The 11,400-nt window shown below is 38.8% G+C and overlaps 2 long non-coding RNA genes across 2 annotated transcripts; one reads left to right on the forward strand and one right to left on the reverse strand.

Annotated features, from left to right (window-relative positions):
- Positions 1-252: 252 nt before the first annotated feature.
- LOC106017482 (uncharacterized) lies at positions 253-6,530 on the reverse strand. The gene is made up of 4 exons (XR_005266449.2): positions 6,316-6,530; positions 5,619-5,701; positions 3,587-3,644; positions 253-1,741 (listed from the first exon to the last, which is right to left on the reverse strand). It is a non-coding gene; the product is annotated as an uncharacterized lncRNA (long non-coding RNA).
- On the forward strand, positions 1,738-3,580 carry LOC119717236 (uncharacterized). The gene is made up of 3 exons (XR_005266450.2): positions 1,738-1,869; positions 2,229-2,343; positions 3,367-3,580. It is a non-coding gene; the product is annotated as an uncharacterized lncRNA (long non-coding RNA).
- Positions 6,531-11,400: the final 4,870 nt, after the last annotated feature.

The following is an 11,400-nucleotide window of genomic DNA, read 5'->3' on the forward strand; positions in this document are numbered from 1 at the left end:
AAGAATGAATGTGCCTTCCCTAAAGACATGTAGTGTGTTTAATCCCATCAATGCTTAGCGCACTTTTTAAATCCTGGATTTAATATACTTTACCACAAGAGGGCAAGATGAAGTTACCCTTCCTCATACTGGATCACACCTAACTCCTCAATTATTACTATTAGTTATATTATGACATCAAGAAGAGTCCCTGTTCAAGATGAGGTTCTGCAAATGGTGAAGTGGAATACAAATCTAAGGGAGAAGGAAGAATTAGTTTATATTCCAAACTTACTTTTATTCACAGCATTCATGGAATGGTTATGGCTGGCCAAAATAAAGAGGAATGTCAGAGCTCAGACAAGGAAGCAGCTACCTTTTTCAAGAATATCCAAGAATACACCACTTCTGCATTAGAGATAAAGTTTTACAAACCATAACAACACCCCAAAACACCTACATAACATGTTGTATGCAAGAGGTGAAAATGGAAGACTAGCAGTCATCTTTTTCAAATATTTTAGGATACTATGTCTGCTAAACAGTAGTTTCAAAGGAAAATTTGATAGTTAAATCCAGGAGCAAAAATACAAATTGCTCTGGGAAGAGTGAGTACTAGCTTTGATAAAAATTTAAGTTCATAACAGATAAAGTGGAACAGTTTGACCCATTGTCAGTCTATTTTAAGATGAACATTTGTTAAATTCTAATGAAAAAATGTAGCACTTAAACTTTGGCAGAAGGACAATTAGTTTCTTTTTTTTCTTCTTTTTTTTTTCTTTTTTTTTTCTCCTGAATTGAATAAAATTGCATGGCACTGATTTTTACTTTAACTACAAGCAATAAATAAGAGCTGCAACAGAAGCTAACAGCTATTGGCCATATCTACATGGATATGTCATACAAGCAAAGTTCACTTCAATTTTAAGCACATAAAATTTATGTCTACACCATATAGCTTATCATGCATTAAGCCTGCTCACACAAGAGCCGATTTTCTAGTGTTAAGATCAACTTGCACCTTTTTGACGTGTAGGGCTATAATCAGCTCAGCCAATCAATGCTGTCTGCACCAAGAAGCAAGAAAAAATGCCTGAGCAGCTATTATACACCATCAGCTAACTCCTAACCACTTCAGGCAATTCAGACTGAGAACTTTTAAGTCAATTTACATTAAAACATATCCTTCCTGCCTGTAACATGCTACGCACATTAGGATTATTTGTTTGTTTTGCATTCTCAGAAATTGCTGGTGAAGCACGGTGATTGGGGAAACACACTGTGCCTCCAGCAGGCACTTGAGAAAGTTTATAGGGCAAACAAGCTCCCAGTTTCCCTAGTCACAGTCAGTAGATTTACATGTTACTATAATGAGAAAGAACAATAAGCTGTCATTCATCAGCAGATACTATACAAGTCTGTCCATGAAGAGAAGATACTGGAAGTGGATAATCTTCGCATTCTTAGGCTCTGCTTTGAGTATGTCGACTTAGAGAAAAATAGCAGACAAAGACAGGAAGACCAAAAAGAAACAGCAGAGGTCTGGAAAACCTCTGGAAGCAAAGCTGATAGTTGGTATCATTTATGAGATTGAGCAAAGTAAATGAGGAAGGGGTTGTCTGCACAAGTTTCACTTCTGGGACTGACTTTTGCACAAACCCAGAATAATTAGAGGACGCACCAACTCAGGACTTTTTGCTCTGACACATCACATTGTGGAATGCATAATGTGGATCCATGTCTTGAACACTGGCCCATTATCCTATAAACACAAGCAATGAGATACTCAAGTTTTAAGCAAGCTGGACATCCAAAACAAAAATGGCATTTTGTTTTAAACTCTTCCTGTGATTAGCATCAATATTCCCATCCCAGCACAACAGGACAAAGGTAGGCAAAGGATGGTTACAAAAATATTAATAAAAAATTTTAAACTACTGAGATGTGCATGCTTGAGAATAACATTTGAGATGAATGTTGTGTGCTGTTGTTTATTTGAATTTCGTTTTATCTTCTAAATACATTAAGTTCTATGTTTCTTACCATTTAAATATGATGAATGGGGGGAAAGTTTTGCTTTTATCATCTTAGTATAAAATAATAAAATTTAACAGAATATTTTCCTTTCATTTCATGAATTCATTATTATAGATGGAAAATAAAATTTTATTCTATCCAGCAATAAGATCGTCAAACTTATTGTCTTATTTAATGAAGTTAAGAGGAAATGAAGATAAACTTTGTTACAGAATTTCCAGAAAAATAAATTTTAAGGAAGAGACCAGAGCATAAATAAGACCCGAGATGAGAACTTTTTACTACAGCACACTCAGCTCTTTCTAGAATCTCCTGCACTGATTTATGGTAATTACAATGATGTATACGGTGAGAAGTCTCTTTTACCTTTAGCATGTCTATGTTTCGTCCTATATACCTCTGCCATTATGATCCAGTCTTCCTCTCCCTCTCTTGCCAAGCGTATTGAATTTCTATCTGTCTACATCATCTACAATTTCCCGCTGAATTAATTTCTTGTAGCCTACTCCTTGAACCTATTCAATCAGATTTTTAGTCTTTACTGCACTGAAACTTCACTTAAAGGGTTTTCTATTTTTCTCCTAGTCAAATTTCAGGGTCTGAATCTTCTTACATCTCCCTGGGACATCTCAACAGCTTTTCATATAACCAGCCATCTTTTCTCTATGAAATCTTTTCCTCAACACTTTATGTTAGTCTAACTTCTTGTGTTCTTCTTGCTCTCTAAATAACACCTTTTGATGTCTCACTGAGTGAGACATTCCTAATCTCTATTCACTACTGTCTGAGGTGACCTCCCACCCCCATCTAAAGCTGCCTTTTCTTACTAGCATGTCTTTTCCACAATGTGATATGTGTGAATAAGTAAGTATTTATTGTGTAGTAGCTATGAAGATAAGAAGAAATCAAAGCTATAGTAGATAAAGATGTTACAGCTGCCTTTAAAAAAAATAAAATAAAATAAAATAATGAATGACCAAGTGAAAAAAGGTATGCATAAGGCTAAATTTGCCTCCTTCTAAGCTTCATAAATTCACATATGCTCCAGGGAGGAAGATAATGCAACCCTAATAGAGTCTTGTTGAACTTGGCCATTTAGATGGCTAACCCTTTTCTAACATGGTCTTTTTCTATATTAATAACTGTTCCAACTGATGTCTTTTCCTATTACAGTGATATTCTGTCAGCAGTTTGGGCCTCATGAAAAAGACCATGAGGCAGTGAGGCAAAGCAGTCTTGGCAAAATGGACAGCATGATATTTGGCAGGATTTAATGTTAATTCCTTACAAACATCTTCAAAGAGTGTTCTTAATTTAAGTCAAAGGTTAGAAGTAAACTCTTTTTCTCAGGCCTTATTTGGTAAAGGAGAAGAAGAAGAAGAAGAAGAAGAAGAAGAAGAAGAAGAAGAAGAAGAAGAAGAGTTGTCTACTGTAAAATGTCATTGTTTTTCCAAAATAGAGGCTTTAAAAAAAAAAAAAAAAAAAAAAAAAACAGCATACAGTGTGTGGAATTAATGTAGTTCACACAACAGGTCAAGTCTTGGTCTTATCATCTATATACATGATTTACCTTTTCTTTTTTTCTCATGTTTCTAAGATGGTTTTGCCCCCTTTGGATCAAACAGCTCCTGCAGCAGATAAAAATAGATGAGATCCAATCACACAGCGATGGCACTGACTTTAGTCAGATTAAATACACGAAGAGTAGGTCTTTTTTTTTTTTTAATTGCAAGTGGCTAATTCACTGATTGCTAAAAACTATTCATGAATAATTTATATCTTAAATATTAAACTACGTATGGGATGAGTTACTAGGGAGAGTAAGGAACCATAAGCCTACAACTCTTCTCTATAAAGTCTATGCTGAGCTTTAACCTGTGTATCATCTACTTCTTAGTTGTTTAAATGATTGATCTTAATGTGTGTAAATAGCTTAGTGACTTATAAAAAGTTATTAAGTTATTTATCAATTTTAAGAAGAAATGGCGATGTACAGAATAAATACAAAGAAAATAAAAACCTTTTAGGCCAAAATTGGAGCCTGTCATTTGTCATTGCTTCACTTATAGATTGTGATGACTTTGTTTCTCCATTCCAGCCCACTTAGGGCATTTTTAATGACCATAATATACTATATGTACTATGCATGTGTAAGTGTCTAGGAGGTAGTCTTCCTAATGAGCTTCTTCATCATAAAAACAAGTATAAACACAATGCTCAATTCAATTTATTTTATTTTTTATCAAGCACATCACAACCATTTACATGTTGGGGCTTAGAAGCATGTAGTAAGACATGAAAACCTTCGCCATTCCATTTTACAGGCAAAACATTAAGGCACAGAGAAATGAAAACTAGCAATTCATAAACAAGGGTGCCCAGTTTGAGACATTTGGAACCTGGCTGCTGAAGCTCTGAGAACTACAAAATTGCAAAATTACTTTAAATGGAACTGCAAATTGTCACCTTCTGAAGGCCTAGCAAACAAGCTCCTCTCAAATTTACCAAGCAAGATCAGTAAGTTTTTTTTGAAAGCATCAGCCTAAAAAAACATGCTGGAGATCAGAGTTGTGTCTTACTCACTTCTTGGCTTTGTTTCCATACCCCTATATCTTTATTTTCTTTCTTTGGGTGGAACTGTAGCCTGAAAGTCAGTATTGCCCTGATGAAGAGGACAGTCCACATTCCTGACCTCTGCATGAGGCAGGTATGAAGTATCCTGCTATGGCAGCAAAGGATGCTAGACAAACCACACAAACTGCATCCAGTGGAGGACACAATCCAATCTGGGTGATGGCGAATGTTAATCCCTGACACCCCAGCAGTGTGAGTTGTGGGTCTGTAGTCTAGCTTCCTGCAGGCCTACTGCTTTGTGTACCGTGTAACACCTGGGACACCGACTGGGACTGATCTAAGGGGAAGAGTGCCACCTACTGAACCACCAACACGAGCTATCAGTGCCTGCAATTCAGGAGAACGCTATTCCATTGAGAGCCTGGACACAGTCTGAAGCAAATTGTTTGCCACAAATTTGAGCAGGAAAACAAACATACACAATCAGATTGGAATGAAGTGAAAAAAAATGTGCTGGATCATAGAGCAGATGTTGCTAAGTGTTACTAGGCAGTGCCGGAACACGCCTGTGACTGTCATGCGTATGTCAGCGTGCAAGAAAATAAAGTGTGTACTAAAGATAATGAATTATGATATTCACTCAACTAGAGAAAGACTAGACTGAGCTCTTCTCTCAACCATTTACCAGTAGGGTTGCTGAAGCCCACCAGAGAAGAGGATGCAGGGCTGGATCACATAAAAGCAAAGTGTAGAGCTTAAACAACTCCTGCTTTAAAAATATTTTATTTCCAGTATCCTTATGGGTGCTTTTATTTTAATCTTGAGATCCATCAGTCTGTCTACACAATTTCATAACTATTATGCACCTGCTTAGCCTGCACTGCTGAAATACTTCCACAGCTCATTCAGTAAGTCCTGTTTTATTTACAGCTACCATCAAAATCACCTGAAACTGACATTTTTCATGTAGAATCCATTATGTGGCAAAGTTCCATATTTATATCAACATCTAAAAATACATGACTTACTTGGAAAACATAGCTAGCTTACTTTTCAGTCATGCTCATCTTCTGAAGTAACGTGGAATTTAGATCTTCAGCAATATTCCAACCTCAAACACACACACACACACAAAAAAAAAAAAAAAAAAAAAAAAAAAAAAAAACAGAAGTGAAATAGTTAAACATTTTATTATTCATGTTGCATTCATAGTAAATTGTGTAATAGTTTTCATGTCTTAATTACTTAAATTTTATATTGAGCTATAGTGATATTATCTCTCTTTTTGTCTCCACACAATTGTATTTTATAATAGCTTTTATTAGGGCCTACATGAATGGAATTTAAAATGAACACATCATTTCTGTTACTTCTACAGTTGAGAAAAGAGAGCACTTTTCTGATATTTGGTGTGAAAAGTGCTTTCCTTTGTGTTTTATGACATATAGCAAATTGTATTAGTTAGGGACATATTTTGAGCAGGAAGGTAACCAAGAGGAGTACAGAACAGATCTGCCACTTTTGGTAACTACATCTCAGTCTGAAAGGGGCTGCAATGCCCAGCAAACAGTGGAGGAATATTTCCCTCCCCCTCCCTCCCCCCCCCAAAGGTTTGCTCTTGTTCTTACTGAAATAAAAGGCAAAATTTCCACTGACTTCCACGAAAGAAACACTGAAGTAGCAGATACACAGGCTAGTGCATGTTTATACAATCTGTCTACCTACCTCTGAAACTGAGGTCAGTTCCCCTGCCTCACAAACTCCACCTGCTCTGCCAGCAGCGCCTACCTCGATACCATCACAAATGCCTCCGCGGCCTCATGTTGCTCCTTGCGTTTGGGGAGTCTCCTTGAAACCTGGCTGCTAAGCCATTTCCTTCACCTTTATGAAATCCTTCCTAAAGTCTCACTTCTGCCAACACACCTACACTCAATCTGTGTGTGGGATGTGTAAATAAATTTAAATAAACATTTGTTTTCAATTGTTAACAGAACTAGCAAGGCATGCACATCCATGGCTTAGACACACAAACAAGATACCACAAGATAACAAGTTTCTGCTGAGCTGCAGGAGCTGCCTGCATGCTCAATATCCCCCCACAGCAATCGCAAGGTGAGGCAATCTCGCCTCACCCACCTGTGCTGGGGGCCGAGCCCACTCCAACTGCCGGCTGCTTGTTGGAGGCTGAGGATGCACACGGGCAGCTACCACGCGTCAGCTGCTACATGGTAACTTTTTCCTGCACAACTTGCTCAATCAAACATATTGATACCCTGCCATTTCTCACAAGTACTTTTGGAACTGTAGAATAATCAATTGAAACATGTGAATAAATACATATTATGAAATCAAGGAATTTTATTTATTTATTTATTTATTTGGAAGTGGGTAGGGTAGGTCTAACTTGAATCTATAAGTCCTATTAAAAAGCAAATCGGCACATTGACTTTTGCTCATTCGTTTGTTATAATTCAACAAATGATATTTAAAAGCCTTTTTGCAAAAAATCTGGCAACGCCAAAGCACAATAACAAACTGTACAGTTCTTAGGCCAATCGATGTCAGTGAGAAAAGGCATCATTCCAAAACACTGATGGATTTATTTTTTTAAATCCGAATTTCACTCGGCCCTTTGGAAATCTCTCCTAGTGAGCATCAGTCTTCCTATTCAAACTATGGGCCAGATTCTGCCTTCAGCTATCATGCCAGTAACAAAAGGAACAATTTAGCTTTTAATTTCTTCCCCTTCCTCCCCTCAAGACTTGTGAAATGTCACCCTATTCTTTCCATATCACACACCTCAACTCTTTGTAGAAATGCCAGAATTTGCCTAACAGTCCCATTCAGTCTTGCTGTTTGCCGCCTTCCTTGCTGATATCTAAGAACATTTCCTCATCTTGAGCGTGTTTTTTTTTTTTATTCTGAAGATTGGTTCCCTTGCTTTTTTTTTTCTCTCTCTCTCTTTTTTTTTTTTTTTTTATTAACATGTCCACACTGTTACTAAACATAAAGGGTTTCTCAAGGAACCAATTTTACCACATTTGTTTGGGTGTTATATGGATGTTCGGAATAGAAATCAAGAGTACAAAAATAGATTTTCCTGATTTATGAGACATTCCTGTTTTCAATTCACCATCAGTATGTGCAGACACGATGCAGTCAAGAAATGAAGCATCTGGTTCTCCCACGTTTCATTTATGAACTTTAGCACCAGATGTAAATCATTCATAAAATCCCAAAGTGTTGGAAGAATCTCTTTCTTCATTTCAACAAACATATACTCCAAGTACTGTACCTAACACTTCACATCATTTGTTACAAATGATGGGATCTGAATTTTAATGACTTCCAGAAATAAATTTCAAGTAGGAAGAAAAGATGAAGGAAAACAGGTGAGTGTGGCATCCCTTGTTTCTGACCGTGAATTCTCTTTGAAACCAAAAGATGTCACTTTAAGTTATTACAAACGAAGTCTATACATGTTATTACCTGCATGCAGAATGTTTTGAAGAGAACAAATCTATTAGCTTATAACTGTTCTTCTCCCAAATCCTTTCCATTAGTGTCACATTCATGTCAGCAAATGCTGATTCAACATCAGATCTGAATTGCCTTCCTATTCTTATCCGCCAATCGCCCTTCCTCTCCTCCTTCAATCCCTCTTTCAGTCCCATTTGTTCAGAAAGCTCCTCTTGCCTTTCTCTCAACATCTGTAATCCCTTCCTCCTCCCTTCCCACTCCTTTGTCTCACTGTGTGCATTGAATTTCATAGGATAACTCACACTTTGGGAATTAAGCACCTGCCAAAATAATTACGGGATCGAGGCCTATTCTTTATGTCAAGGAAACCTGTCTTCTCTGTGTAGAAGAGTCTTTTCAATGATTATGCATTAAACAACACTTTCAACAACAAATCAGTCTTTTCTGGCCCTTTTTTAATACTACATTTCTTACATATTAATTTAAGTGCAGAATTGTCAGGCGTGCATTTCATGCACCAAGATTACCTTATACCACAGAGAGCCGAGGAATTGCAAAGTGCAAGGAAAAATATAACAAGAAGGCTCCCCTAAGGACCCCTTGCTGGAAAAAAAAAAAAAAAAAACTGTTCACGAGGGACCAGAGAGGTTAAAAGTATTCACGGAGTCGCAAACCCTCCTCAGCTCTGTGCTCCTTCCTACATACACGGCAGCCAACTGCTTTGCAGGCTGCCTTTCAGGGCAGCTCTCCTTGCTGTCCTCTCTCCCAGCCTGGAAAGGAATGGGTGTAATTGGCCCCAGAGTACAGATATCAGCAATAGAAATCTTATGGTACAATTCATATGCACCCAGTACTGGGAACGTAGTGGTTTGCTTTAAGCAGGCTGGGAACACAGCAGGGGCAGATCCATTGGTTGCAAATATCATGCAGAAATCACAGCTGCAACTACAGCCCACAGTTTATAGTACAAGCTGTGGATCCATTCCTTGGGTGCCCTAAGACCTTGGATGGAGAAGGATTCACAGAATCACAGAATTGTCTAGGTTGGAAGAGACCTCAAGATCATCAAGTCCAACCTCTAACCTAACACTAACAAGTCCTCCACTAAACTGTATCACTAAGTTCAAAATCTAAACGTCTTTTAAAGACCTCCAGGGATGGTGACTCCACCACTATCCTGGGCAGCCCATCCCAATGCCTCACAACCCTCTCAGTAAAGAAGTTCTTCCTAACATCCAACCTAAAACACCCCTGGTGCAACTTAAGCCCATTCCCCCTCATCCTGTCACCAGACATGTGGGAGAATAGACCAACTCCCACCTCTCTACAGCTTCCTTTAATGTACTTATAAAGAGCGATAAGGTCACCCCTGAGCCTCCTTTTCTCCAGGCTGAACAAGCCCAGCTCCCTCAGCCGCTCCTCATAGGACTTGTTCTCCAGACCCCTTACCAGCTTTGTCACCCTTCTCTGGACTCTTTCAAGCACCTCCATGTCCTTCCTGTAGCAAGGGGCCCAAAACTGAACACAGTACTTGAGGTGTGGCCTCATCAGAGCCGAGGGGGACAATCACTTCCCTAGTCCTGCTGGCCACACTGCTTCTTATGCAAGCCAGGATGCTGTTGGCCTTCTTGGCCACCTGAGCACACTGCTCAGTCCTCCCAGTCTCTTGCAGCCTTGCTCTCCAGCAAAAGCACCAATTGTTCTGCACCTGCCCAGGGAGAGTTACAGCTCCAATTGAGTCCTTACCACTGTGAAAAAAATAAATAAAAAAATAAATAAAAATAAAAGTAAAAAATCTCTTGTCTCACAAACCAAACTCGGTGACTTTTGAGGTGAAGCAGAGCAGGTGTTCAGCAGTGCAGACAGCAGCACTGCACAGTACAGTTTAAGGCACCAAATGGACAGCACTGTATGAAATCAAAACTTCAGGGGAGATTTATGTAGGCACAGGATAAATGCTGAAACTGAAACCTGGCCTGAATATGGGGAGTTAACATCTCCATTGCTGAGAAACGTGATATAGGTGCTTTAATGATGGCATGTGCTCAACATCCCAGCCTCCCACGTCACCCCAAAGACCATCACCAGGAACATAGCCAACACCCTGCTGAGACATGGGTTATGGAAGGCAGAGCATCTACAAAACACCAGCATCACCCCTCTGTGGTCACAGGTCCCCCAACTGGTGTTAAAAGGTGAGCTTGTCACATGGAATGGTTTCCTCTTTCCATAAGTAGTTCCCACTGATTTCAATGGACAATTTGTGATTCAAGATTCTGCTCAATGTCAATCGGACCATCAAATTTTGACTTCTCAGAGTCACTAGTGGCAAACAGTGAAAAAAAATACATAATATATTATTAATATTTATTTATTTGGAATTGCATCTAAACATCAATGTGTTTCAAAAATAGGCAACACTATTACAACTTTGTCATTTTTTTATTTTCTTTTTATCTTTTTATCTACACTGACAATCTTGTCAAATCCAAAAAAAAAAAATAAAAATGTATTAGCAACAAAGCCAGTTCAGATAAATGACTAGTCATACCTGCTATTTGAGAAATCTTGGTTTTCTTTTATTTTATTCCCCACCCTCCCACCATGTCAAAGGCTGCAGCCCGAGCCTTTCAGAACTCTACAGGCACTACTTACAGTCTCATCACAGTCCCACAGTGCTTGGGTGGTCTCCCTCAAACTAACCAAGGCAGAAATACCACCTCCTTGATCCATAATGCACTCATCCATTTCCCGTGTCTGTTCAGACATCCTAGGCCAATGATTTATTTGCAGAGGTGAAGCTAGGAAAACCTCCCCCCTCCCAAACATATGCACACATACTTTTATAAAGTGGCTGAAATATTCAGTAACTTCCCAGAGGGGAACGGGTTTCCCCCCTCCCTCTCCTATATGTTTTATATGGTTTCCACTATTATTTGATAAATGTGTTATGACACACTATTTACCTCGGTCAGCAGCTCTGGGGAGCTTTGTACAGCTTTGCTCCCCACCTCTGCCACCCACGAGATATTTCACATATAAATCACATTTCCAGATTAAGACAATACAGTTTGGTACTGAGAAGGGAGAAGAGAGTTAGGATGAGATATGCTGGAGGAGGCTTTGGTTTCATCTCTCTCTTTCACTTCTGAGCCGTGAAGACCTGATTCTCAGCCTGTAACAGTGGCTCTGTCAACTCATTTTTTTTTCTTTTAAGTACAGGAAGACATTCTCTGTTCACTGCTATAACTCTCTGAGTTTGAGGTTCCCAGGGAAATGCTCAGACCACAGTCTTCAGCTCAAGCAGGAGCAAGTGTAAGGAGGCTTATC

The sequence above is a fragment of the Anas platyrhynchos genome, chromosome 5, assembly GCF_047663525.1.
Source record: "Anas platyrhynchos isolate ZD024472 breed Pekin duck chromosome 5, IASCAAS_PekinDuck_T2T, whole genome shotgun sequence".
NCBI lineage: Eukaryota > Metazoa > Chordata > Aves > Anseriformes > Anatidae > Anas > Anas platyrhynchos.